The following is a 13434-nucleotide window of genomic DNA, read 5'->3' as shown; positions in this document are numbered from 1 at the left end:
ACAAAATAGAATAAAAAAAAGAAAATCGGTGAAAATGGAGAAAAAAATGCATCAGTGTAAAACCAGCAATTTATCTTCATTCTCCTCCCCGTCTATAAATGGAGGATTCATGGTGGAATGGCCGAAGTCGGTGCAATGTCATGTGGATGGGATCTCTATGGCGAAGTGTTAGTCGGTGTGCGGTGGGAAAGCCATCTTTAAATGTCCTGTGAGGCTGCGTTGCTGCAGAGATGGCCCCGGAGGACGGGGAGGGTCATCGGAGGGGGGAGTTGGTTCCCACGGCTCAGAGCGCCATTCTCACGGATGCTGGAGCTCAGCGATGTCAGAAATGCTTTGTGCAGCGACGCTGCCATTGTGTGCTTGCATTGAGTTAACCTTTTCCCTGCCGTGCGCCCTCTGTACACAGCTACTATTAACCCCTGCACCGCTGCCGAATGGAACCCTTTTTCCGGCCCGGTGCCGGTGATGATGGCTCAATAATTAGACAGATTAGGGGGAAGGCGGCTGAAAGTGTGCTAATGACATCGCTGGGGGATTCTTCAGCGTGTGACCTAATTAGCCGAAATCTCTGAGGCCGAGTTATGGACGCGGCCGTGTTTTACTCTTCCCATGGGCAGTGTAGGCAGAGATAAGGTGACCATACTCCGTGCAATTATCTTGTACGACTAAACGGTTTTAGACATCATTAAGCATAGAAGACAAATCCTCATTATTAATAACATGCCAGAAAAACTTGTTATTGTAAAACTTCTTCCATCAAAATGTGGGGAGAAGACCGATTTCTGGGATAGGGTCAGATTGCCCATGGAGGATTTGGGGGCACAGGCTTGGTTGCTTTGGTTGTGGAATTGTGGTGAATGTGTGTAGTGGTTAGCACTCTCGCCTAGCAGTAAGAAGGGTCACTGGTTCAAATCCCAACCACGACACTACCTACCTGGAGTTCGCATGTTCTCCCTGTGCCTGCGTGGGTTTCCTCCGGGTACTCCGGTTTCCTCCCACACTCCAAAGACATGCTGGCAGGTTAATTGGCTTCTGTCCAAAATTGGCCCTAGTATATGAATGGGGAACTTGGATTGTGGGCTCCTTGAGGGTAGGGACCAATGTGAGTGTGCAATGTACAGGGATAGGGACGATTGTAGACACTCAACTCAGGTTTAACAGGATGGACTGGTGTCTTTAGTCAACCTTACTTGCTATGTAACTATGTGTTCAATGTAATTCCACATCTGGTAGATGTTTTTTGTGTTGTCAATGCCACAGCACAGGCGTTGGGGCAGAAACAAGGTGATCTTCAGATCAGCGTCTGCTTGTGTGTGGACCACTGAAAGGATGATTGATGAGGTGGGCTATCCTGGTTGAAGGAGATTGGTTGGTTATAAGACCAAGAGCACCCAAGTCCCATTTCTTTCCTCCTTTTGTTGTGAGAGAAATATAGAGGGTGCCGTGACTAAATATGTTTTGAATGTCCTTCTCTGCACTCTTGTGTCAGGAGACCTCATTTAATCGCTGCCCCACGATGACAAGTTTCCCTTGGGGTTCACACTACTGCGACCTGAAAGGTTGCACCTTTGCCAGGCGACTTCCTGCTGATTTTCTGGTGACTTTATGCGACTTTGAAGCAACATTGTCTTTTGCAGGTATGCAGAGATAACTGTACACAGAAAAATGCCATGCACTGCCTGGTTGATCTTCCTGTAATGTCAGATCCAAATCACATCAATACAGATAAGGATACGGCTTGGAGGTGATTTCCATTAAAGTCTATGAACACAAGTTGGATAGAAGTCGCCTTGAAGTAGTACAGGAACCGTTTCTAAAGTTGGACGCAACTTCCGTAGTGCTAAATAGGACAGCTCTCACTGACATGGAATTTCACATGTCCACAACTTGGGGTCTCACAAGCCGGATCCCAAGTCACGGCACCGTGAACCAAGCCTTAAGCCTTTAGGATGGTAGCCTTGCCTAGCTAGCTAGTAAGAGATATTATTCACTTCAAATGGGTTTCCCCTTCCCATACATGTCTACAGGAGTGCCAAATCCATTTCAAGCAGGTTAGCTGCAAGTCAGATCGAGGCCAACGGCAGGTCAGGAGAAGGTCAACTCCAAGTCAGAAGGAGGCCACCCGCAGGTCATAAAATGGCTACCTGTAGATCCGGAGGTCAACTGCAGGTCAGAAGAAGGTCCACTCCACGTCAGAAGGAGGCCACCTGCAGATCATAAAAAGGCTACCTGTAGGTCAGGAGGTTAACTGCAGGTCAGCTGCCGCTGTCAAATTCTGAACACCCTCAGATGTATCTCAAACTGATGCTATTATTAATACAAGACCAAAAAACATGTCCACATGGGCTGCATGGAGAGCGTTCAAGTATTCTTGTAAGACAAAGATGTTATGGTATATCGCAGGTATTGGGTCATATCACAGGAACTGTGGCATGTTGCAGGTATTATGTCCTGTTAAAGATTCTCCAATGTTTGGTATGTTGCGGGACTATGCCGTGCTGGGGGTACTATGTCATGCCATAGATGTTATGGCATGTTGTAGGTATTATGGCGTGTTGTAGACCTTATGACATGTTGTAGTATTATATAGTGTCATAGATGCTATGGCATGTAGTGGGTATTATGTTGTGTCGTAGAGGTTTTGACGTTTGTAGTGTTATATAGTGTCGTAGACATTGAGATGTCAGTATTATGTCATGTTGAGGGGATTACATCCCCCAGCTGTTAAAGCATGCAACAGGACTATGGCAGGTCATAGGTTTTATGGCATGTCGGGTGGACTATGGCTGGTCATGGGTGTAATGGCATGTCGGGTGGACTATGGCATGTCGGGTGGACTATGGCTGGTCATGGGTGTTATGGCATGTCGGGTGGACTATGGCTGGTCATGGGTGTAATGGCATGTCGGGTGGACTATGGCTGGTCATGGGTGTTATGGCATGTCGGGTGGACTATGGCTGGTCATGGGTGTTATGGCATGTCGGGTGGACTATGGCTGGTCATGGGTGTTATGGCATGTCGGGTGGACTATGGCTGGTCATAGGTGTTATGGCATGTCGGGTGGACTATGGCTGGTCATGGGTGTTAGGGCATGTTGGGTGGACTATGGGAGGTCATGGGTGTTATGGCATGGTGCAAGTATTATGCTGTGAGAACCTTACCATGCTGTGGGGATTATGATATGCCTCTATGTTGGAGGATTGATGTTATTTTTTAGGGATTGTGGTATGTCAAATAGGTGTTCTGGCATCTCATGGGAACTATGGCAAGTCATACATGCTATGCCATGTCGTAGGTGTTATGGCATATTACATATATTATTCCATGTATTATAGTATGTCGTTGTGTCTGAGGTTTTATGCCATGCCATGTCACAGATATTATGGTATGTCCTCCAGTATTTTGTCATGGTGTGGGGATTATGGTATCCCCAGTATTATATAAACCTTCTCTCACCCTTCAATATTATTTTGGGGTCAGCTGGGAAGTTCCTCCCCCATCATTGAGTCCCTTTTTTTTGTGTGTGGCCATATTGCATAGCCCCACAGACACCTCACTCCTATTCTTCCATAATTTTGCTGGTCACCTGACCACCCTGGTGGTCTAAGCACACAGGCTGAGCCAGAAATCCCTCCAATCTTTCTCAAGTCTGACAGTGAAAGGGTTAGCAGAGGCTGTTTACAATGTGTGGACCACCAGACGTTGCCATGGGTACAGCTAATAGGCCGCCAGCCACGGGGTCTGTGTCAGCATTTATTCCTGCAAACAGACACTCAGCATTCTGAACAAGCAGTGGAATGGGGTTCCCCGATAGACAGAGAGTGGAGCCATAGTGTGCCAATTATACCCCGACACCCAGGAACACTTCACAGTGTGCACAGCCAAAGGAACTAACACTGATGCAAAGTCATACAATGTACTTACCTCTGCCTCTGCGTTCTTCCCTCCCCCAGTGCACAGACTGCAACACTAACTGTCTAGGCTGAGATGAAATGATTGGTTTGCTGCAGGCAGCAGGAGGCATTTCCTCAGTCTTCCCTCCCTCCAGTGATCAGACTGCAACATCCTAACTTTTCCTACGCTGATATGAGGTTATCGGTCTGTTGCAGGCAGGAGGAAACATTTCTTCAGTCTCCCTTCACCCAGTGATCAGACTGTACATTGCAACTTTGTAGCAAGTCACTAGGTGTTTGTGAACACGGCAATAACACTGCAGAGGCACCAGGATTTGTATGATTGTATCATTTCTGAGTTGGTATCTCAGTCCAGTGACTGAGTTCTCCCTCATTTCCTGGCCCTGTGGCAGAACTTTCACCCTCGTCCATTCTACTAGATACGTGTTTTTATCTGTGTCCTGGCTATCGAGATTTCCCATTTCTGTCCTGGAGTAAATATCCCCAATCGAAAGACACAGCAATGAATGCCTGGCAGAGTCTGCAACCCTTTATCGCTCCATCTAAAACCAAATAAAAGGTTCTGGGTGGAGTTTGGCTGTAACAAAGATTTGCACATAGAGGTCATCAGATGTCAGAGTGATACTGAAGTGTGAAGGCCTCACCAAGAACCCAATCGGGTCATGTTGGGCTCATTTTTGGAAACTGGAAGAGAACTGGTGAGAGTTTGAGGGTCAGATGCCCCGCAGTTTTCCTGTTGGAACTTCAAATGCTCCCAGACCCTAGATGGAGATGGTGGGGGGGCTCACAGGCCCTAAATGGGAGATGGTGGGGCAGGGTCCCAGATACCAGATGGAGATAATATAAAACTTGTGGAGCTGGAGCAGCACTGTACTTCCTGTGGGGAGATGTGAGAACCGCGAGTTTGGATATGAGCTTCCAGCAACCATCGTTGGCTACATTCTCTGCAGTATCATTAATGGGCTTGGCGGGCCCTTCCCACCGCCATCTTCGTCTACCTTCTGGGTCCCCACTCAACTGCCTTTATCATCTACTGCCTAGAACTCCTCCAACTCCATCTACCATCTAGGACACCCCCCAACCACCTTCATTATCAACTGCCTGGGACCCCCCAGCCAACCTCTCAATCTGCCACCAGGGATTCACCCAAACCACCATCTTCATCTATGACCAAGACCCCAACCACCATCGTAATCCTAGGACCCCCCCCCCCCACAACCACTATCGTCATCTACAGCCTGGGATATGGGACCCTCAGCTCCCACCGCCTGTGGATTTACAGCATCTGAGAAGAGATAAACACAAACAGATCTTCTGTGTCCGCTCATTCGCAGAGATCACAGAAGACGGGAGGGAGCTGAGAAATGGCCTGAGGGCTTACAGAGGAGAGCAATGCGAAGAGCAGTCATTGTACTGCTAAAAACAGCAATTCCAAAATCCAATTGTTCTCTGATAGAGCTCCAATAACACTAACCTCCCCACCCCAACACATATATACCACATACTGTAACGGCAAAAAGACCCCCCAACACATCACGTTCTATAACTGCACATAGCATCCTATAATAGCACATAGAGTGCCCCTATATACTTTTCAGTCAGAAAGTTATAGAAAAACATACAAATGGATGTAACAAACTGTGGTATGATAAATCGTATATTTATTGATCACATAAGAAGATATGAAAGAGGTGGATTATATTATCAATTATCCTCATTTCAGGATATAAATGTCCTACCTCCATATTTCAGCCTACAATACCCTCTAGCTCACTGATCTATCATTACATTCAATCCAAAGCTGGTTACAATGTTCCATTACAGTGATAGCAAATTTCCATTTATTTATGCTGAATTCTGCAGCTGGATGAAAAAAAGACTATCAACGCGTTTCTCAGATCTACAAATCTGCTTCATCAGGGGATATCTTAGTTGTAACAAGTTCAACAAAACTCTACGATCAGTCCTGCCATTTATTTATTATTTTTTTGCTGGTATTTATAAGAGGCCCGATAATTTACATAGTGATCTATATACTGTAGGGCCGAATTAACATTGGGGCTATTGGAGCTGCAGCTCCAGGCCCCTTACCTTAAGATAGGCCCATTTGTAATCTTTTGAGTAGTTAGATCCATGCTAAAATTGTTTTAGTTTATGTTGGAACTACAACTCAATATTATTACCGTATATGCGATTGTTTCTTTTGCTACCACCATATGTACTTATGTATACTAATTGTTAAAATTCAATAAACAAATTTGACAAAAAGAGATAAGGAAAGATAGGCCCATTTGCCACCCCCCCCCCCCCCCATAAAAAAAAATATGATTTTGAGGGTCCACACTCCTCTCCTGTACATACTGCCCACTGTCATACCCTCCACACTTCTCTCCTGTACATACTAGCCTCTGTCATATCCTGCAAACTCCTCTCCTGTACATGCTGCTCTCTGTCATACCCTCCACATTCATCTCTTGTACATACTGCTCACTGTTATATCCTCCACACTCCTCTCATTTATATACTTCCCTTGGTCTTACCCTCCATACTCGTCTCCTGTACATACTTCCCACTGTCATATCCTCCAAGCTCTTCTCCTGTACATACTAGCCTCTGTCATATCCTCCAAACTCCTCTCCTGTACATGCTGCTCACTGTCATCCCCTCCGCATTCATCTCTTGTACATACTGCCCACTGCCATACACTCCACACTTCTTTCCTGTGCTTTCTGCCCTCTGTCATACCCTCCACACTCCTCTCCTGTACATACTGCTCACTGTCATATCCTCCACGCTCTTCTCCTGTACATACTGCTCACTATCTTACCCTCCACACTCCTCTCCTGTACATACTGCCAACTGTCTTTTTCTCCACACTCCTCTCCTCTCCTGTACATAATACCTTCCACAAGTACTCTACTGTACATACTGCCCATATCATACCCTCCACACTCTTCTCCTGTAGATACTGATTGCACACTCCTCTCCTGTACATATTGCCCACTGGCATACCCCACACACTCCTCTCCTGTACATAGTGCCCTCTGTTATACCCTCCACATTCCTCTCCCTCACCTGCACATACTTCCCATTTTTATATCATCCATACTCCTCCCCTATGCCTCTTCAACTAAAGGAAATCTTCTCAGTCCTCATATTTGTTCTGCCCATTAGTAGTACCCATTTATACATCACAGTAGTAATAATAAAATTAGAGGAACATAGGAGATGTCCTGCCCCTAGGAGCTTACCATCTAAGGGTCCGATCTCACACACATACTAGGGCTAATTCACACAGGAGGCAGTTATTCCTCCAGCATATCTTTGGAGAGTGGGAGGAAACCTATGCAAGCACAGGGGAAACATGCAAACTCCATGCAGATTGTGTCCTGACTGGGATTCAAACCAAAAACAAACTCCCAAAGGAAGACTGCAGTGGTCATATAATGGGTCCGCCAAAGCTCACATAGACCCTCAATAGATCCACCAACTTGTTGATAAGGTCCAAACCCCCAAATGTGAATAAAAACTCCCAGATTGTATAAATGCATCAGATCGTTATTTCCCAGATAAGAAGCTGCTGCTGCACCCCGGGGGTTCCCTGCCAACATCGTGGACATCCTCCCCCTAGTCTAGGCTATCGCCATTTTCAATAAGTGTATGACTTGACCAGGTCGGAAGGTTTCCTTGCACTGAGAATCACAACGGCCAATCTTATCCTTCCTCCTCAATATAGAAGAATGAAAAGGAGAAGCTGATTGGATGGAGGTTATTTTTAGGTAAATTAAGTTTTGTAATAGGAATGTCTCCAACCCTGAACAGAAGATCAAATTGACGTCTCAGGGTCAGCCTTGATCTTCCGTGGCCATTCTGTGTCTACACGGTCAGATTGTAGGACAGTCCATATCCCAGATTCCAAGAATGACACCGACACAGGTGAATATGGTGGACAGAGGTCACTGTATATGTATAATGTACAGCCCAGTGTCCTCCTTCTCCCCAGGGAAGATGGACAATTCATTCCCTATTAATAAAGACAAATTAGATTAAAGGGGATTACACGCAGGAGGCCCCAGACTGGCCAGCTAGTGGGAAGCGGGGAGGAGGAGGGAGAATTAGCCGTAAGTGTCATCTCTGTATACAAACACTTAAGTCTCTTAAACCTGACTAATACAGTGACCACCACCTGACAATTCTTTGGTCAACGATCACTTAAAGTCAATCTAAAATCAATTTTGTTTTGGATGTAGTAAGGAACAGTGAAAGCCCTTGTTGGCTTTGTATTATGTCTGTGTCCCCACAGAGGAGATTCACCATCTTGTTGTCCTGATGACTATTATCACCAAGACAAGTTAATGGGAAATCCAAACTGCTACAATTGTCACCATGTCACCAGAACAGGAAATGAGAGGAGATCTTCCATTGGGGACATCCATTCTGGTGACTAAGAGGGGATTTTCTCTCACTTTAGGGGAAGGATTGCTATGCCTCTGGAGGCCTCACTCCCCCACCTCTCTAGTTACTGGGGATTGCGGTCCCTTACCTTTCCGTTTACCTTTCCACTTGAGAGCATGCCCCTCCTCTACCCTGGTTCTCTGGATCACCTTCCTCCACCGATAAAGCTCTTAAGACCATGCTTTGCCATTGCTTGGTCTCTAGAGATCACATTCCTTTACTACTCTCATTAAATGAGACCACCGCTCCCATTGTTGAGACCACACTCCTTTCCCCATTCCCATCAATCGAGGCCACACCACTCACATGAATCGAGACATCACTCCAGTGGGTCACTTTACAATGTCAGTCAGTCAAGCACGCTCCTTCTCAACTCTTCCCATCAGTCAAGACTGCACTTATCTACCTGCATCATCAGTTGAGACCACATTCCTCCATTTCTCAAGACCACATACTGCCACCACTTCCATCATTGGAGACCTCACTCCACCACTACTCCCATCAGTTAAGATTGCACTCCTCTACCCACACCATCAGCTGAGACCACGCTTTATCATCTCTCAAGGCTTGCACTCCGCCACTACCACACTACTTCATTACTCCTATTAGTTAAGACTGCATTTCTCATGCTGCCATCGACTGAGACAGTACTTCTCTACCAGAACCATCAGTTGAGACCGTATTTTGAAATCTGAACTCGCACTATTTCAAATCGGCAATGCAGTCCGACTTTGGGGTGATTTGACAGACATCTGTGTGGGTTAATGCACAGATGTCTACTCTATTCAAACCGCACCCAAAGTCACCAAAGGTAGTACAGGAACTACTTTTGGGAGAAAGTGCGGCGCCGCAAAGTCAGCGTCGCACTGATTCAGACAGTGCTGTTGCCGGTGTTCTGCCATATAGCATCCGGCCATCTAGAAGTGTCTGCCCCGTACTGCGCAGGAGCAGAAGGAGATTCGGAAAATCTCCGAAGATGAACGGTGTCTGTGCCGTGAGTCAAGGTGCAAGCCCCACCATCCAAGTGGACATAGGGCTGCACATATTAGAGGGCCCCTCATGGGCTCGCTTCGCTCGCCACGCTTCAGGCACGGCCTCGCTGCGCTCGGCTCTTTTTATTCTAACTATATGTCCACTTGGATGGTGGGACTAGAACCTGGACTCACAGCGCAGGCGCCGTTCATCTTCGGCTATTTTCGGAATGTGGTTGTCCTGTGTACTGCACACGTGCAGTATACAGCGGACACTATCCGATGGGGGACATTATGTGATAGTACACCGGCAACATCCGGTGATTTGACATACGACCCAATGTGAACGTGGGCTTAAGACTGCACTCCACCACACTACTCCATTGTTTCCATCAGTTAGAAGAGTTATTGTAAAGGCTCAATTTTTTTATTTTTTTTTAATAAAAACAAAACAAACATGAGCACATTTCCCCCCACTTCCTGTTCCAGTGACAAATGCAACATTTTGGATTTTCCCTTCACTTTCTGCCTCACTGACAATGGTGACCATTGGACCATTGGAAACCTCCGTTCTCTACCCCTCCCCATCAGTTGAGACCACACTCTAACTCAGGTGTGATCCTTATTATCCTTTTCCCAGGAACTAGATACAGGTATTATCTTTATCCATCCTATTCATCTGAACCTAGATTCAAGTGTCAACCTTATCCTCACCTTCCCCACAGGCTAGATGCAAGTGTCATAGAGAAAGAGCCCTCTAAGTGCAGCAGTGAAGTTACTCAAATTTATTAAAAATGGTTAAAAAACACTCACATTAAATTAGTGGTGTAAAGGCACATCAGAGATGTAATGTTTCATCCGTATGTCCATGGGGACGACTCGCAGGGCTGTAAGGCAGGGTTTCCGGCATCTGACTTTTTGACCGATGGTTGGTGTTTTGGTCTATTCCATGTATTCCCTCAGAATGGTCAGAGTAATCGGGGTAGTGCTGGTAGCTGTGGTGCCCTGGGTCCGATGTTCAAGGAGTCGGTGTCCTCAGGAGAGCTTTGTCCAGCCCGTCTCCTGAGGACACCGACTCCTTGAACATCGGACCCAGGGCACCACAGCTACCAGCACTACCCCGATTACTCTGACCATTCCGAGGGAATACATGGAATAGACCAAAACACCAACCATCGGTCAAAAAGTCAGATGCCGGAAACCCTGCCTTACAGCCCTGCGAGTCGTCCCCATGGACATACGGATGAAACATTACATCTCTGATGTGCCTTTACACCACTAATTTAATGTGAGTGTTTTTTAACCATTTTTAATAAATTTGAGTAACTTCACTGCTGCACGTAGAGGGCGCTGTCTCTTTCTCTATTCCATTGTTTCCTAGAGCTACTTCTTGCTTTAAGACTGGCAGCCCTTTAGGGTACAGCCTGTACTGCTGATCCCCCTCACGGACCACTTTGACGATCTACATAGACCCTGAACTTCTCATCGTGGATACTGGTGTGTGGATATACCCAAAACCCACACAAAAATCGATATACTTTGGCTATATAAATACGATCAATTTTTATACTAACATTCTGTGATCATACTACAATATTTTTGGGATCCCCAGCGAGCGCCATATTACCCTCCTCTGCTGTGCTAGATGCAAGTGTCATCCTTACTCTTGCTTTCTCTGGAGAAAAGTACAAAAGAGTAAATTATTCTCACCCTAATCTGAAACAGGAATCAGGGGCCACACCTATCCTAAACCCCCAAAAAACGGTTAGTGGCATCTTTATCTGCACCCTCTCCAGAAAGTAGATACAACTGTCATCCTTATCCTCACTCTCTCCAGAAAGTGGATACAACTGTCATCCTTATCCTTGCTCTCTGAAAAGTGGATACAACTGTCATCCATATCCCCATCCTCCCAAAAAACCGGACACAAATGTAAGCTTTAAGCTCAGCTCTCCAGTGAATCACCCCACACAAACTGATCAACTCCCCAACACTAAGTGAAATAACCCTGATGTATGGGGACACTGTGATGGGGACACCTGATGTATGGGGACACTGTGATGGGTACAACTGATGTATATGGGCACTGTGCTGGGGAAACCTGATGTATGGGGATGCTATGATGGGGACACCTGGTGTAAGGGGGCACTCTGATGTAGACACCTGATGTATGGAAACACTGTAATGTGGAAACCTAATGTATGGGGACACCTGATGTATACGGGCACTGTGATGGGTACAACTGATCTAAGGGACCACTGTGATGGGGACACCTGTTGTAAAGGGGCACTCTGATGTGGCCACCTGATGTATGGGGACACTGTGATAGGTGAAGTGGAATCAAACGGTATTTCTATATACCTGACAAGACCAGCTAGGTATAATAATGGCAACTACCACACTCACAAAACCCGCTTAGCACTGCAGTACTGAGGAGATAGCTTCTTTATGAACACAAGAAAAGATGAGTCAAAATCGATGTTCAAAGCTATCTGATTTAATTCTGGGCGGATATGGGACTTATATACGTTATCATTAACCACTTCCCGACCAGCGCACGACGATGTACGTCGACAGAATGGCACGGGCAGGCATATTGGCGTACAGGTACGTCCAATATTCGATGCCGCCCTGCCATCGGGAGCGCGCCGCCGGCGGCGCGCTCCTGCGCTGGTCGGGACCCCCGTGAGTCCGGTCGCGGGACCCGCGGACTCGATCGCCGCGGGCATCCCCGCGATCGTCTCACGGAGCGGCCGAATGGAGGAAATGCTGTGTAAACAACATTTTTCCATTCTGCCTAGCAACTAGTGACGCTGATCTCTGCTCCATGTGATTGGAGCAGAGATCAGTGTACACTAAATGAAAGCCCAACCCCCCCACAGTTAGTAACACACCCCTAGGAACACTTAACCCCTACACTGCCACCCACTGGTTAACCCTTTCACTGCCAGTGTCATTTACACAGGAATCACTGCATTTATATAGCAGTGATTACTGTATAAATGACAATGGTCCCAAAAATGTGTCAAAAATGTCCGATGGGTCCCCGACAATGTCGCAGTCACAATAAAAATCGCAGATCGCCGCCATTACTAGTAAAAAAAAAAAATATTAAAAAATTATTAATAAAAATGCTATAAAACTATCCCTATTTTGTAAACGCTATAACTTTTGCGCAAACCAATCAATAATCACTTATTGCGATTTTTTTTACCAAAAATATGTAGAAGAATACGTATCGGCCTAAACTGAGGGAAAAAAATGTTTTTTTATATATTTTTGGGGGATATTTATTATAACAAAAAGTAAAAAATAATGCGTTTTTTTCAAAATTGTCGCTCTATTTTTGTTTATAGCGCAAAAAATAAAAACCGCAGGGGTGATCAAATACCACCAAAAGAAAGCTCTATTTGTGGGGAAAAAAGGACGTCAATTTTGTTTGGGAGCCACGTCGCACGACCGCGCAATTGTCAATTAAAGCGACGCAGTGCCGAATCGCAAAAAGTGGTCTGGTCTTTGACCAGCAAATTGGTCCGGTCTGAAAGTGGTTAACCAATCATTGCATATAACATGGGCGTGGCTAATACAGAGGTGTACACAGTTCACATCATTACATATTAATTATGCCATCTGTTTTCATAACTCATATTGATGGATCCTGCTTCCCCGTCTCATGTCTCATTACACAGGAAAGGGCCCAGACATCTCTTACCACAAGAAGCTTTATATAGAAAGATGCTGCTATAAGCTATATTTTCTTATATGTGTGCTTTATAGAGAACCTGTTATTAACTAGTTGACTTTAACTAGAGTCTGAATATACAAGTTAAGATATATGAATCCAAAATGGAGTCACCTCTGCTCAGTCATATTACTACAATGGGGACACCTGATGTATATGGGCACTGTGCTGGGGAAACCTGATGTATGGGGATGCTATGATGGGGACACCTGATGTATATGGGCACGCTGATGTAGACACCTGATGTATGGGAACACTGTAATATGGACACCTGATGTATGTGGGCACTGTAATAGGGAAACCTGATGTATGGGGACACTATGATTGGGACAACTGATGTAAGGGGACAATG

Source organism: Lithobates pipiens, unplaced genomic scaffold (assembly GCF_037356315.1).
Source record: "Lithobates pipiens isolate NorthernLeopardFrog02 unplaced genomic scaffold, aLitPip1_a1.2 Scaffold_10, whole genome shotgun sequence".
Taxonomy (NCBI): Eukaryota; Metazoa; Chordata; class Amphibia; order Anura; family Ranidae; genus Lithobates; species Lithobates pipiens.
Note: the sequence above shows the minus strand (reverse complement) of the source record.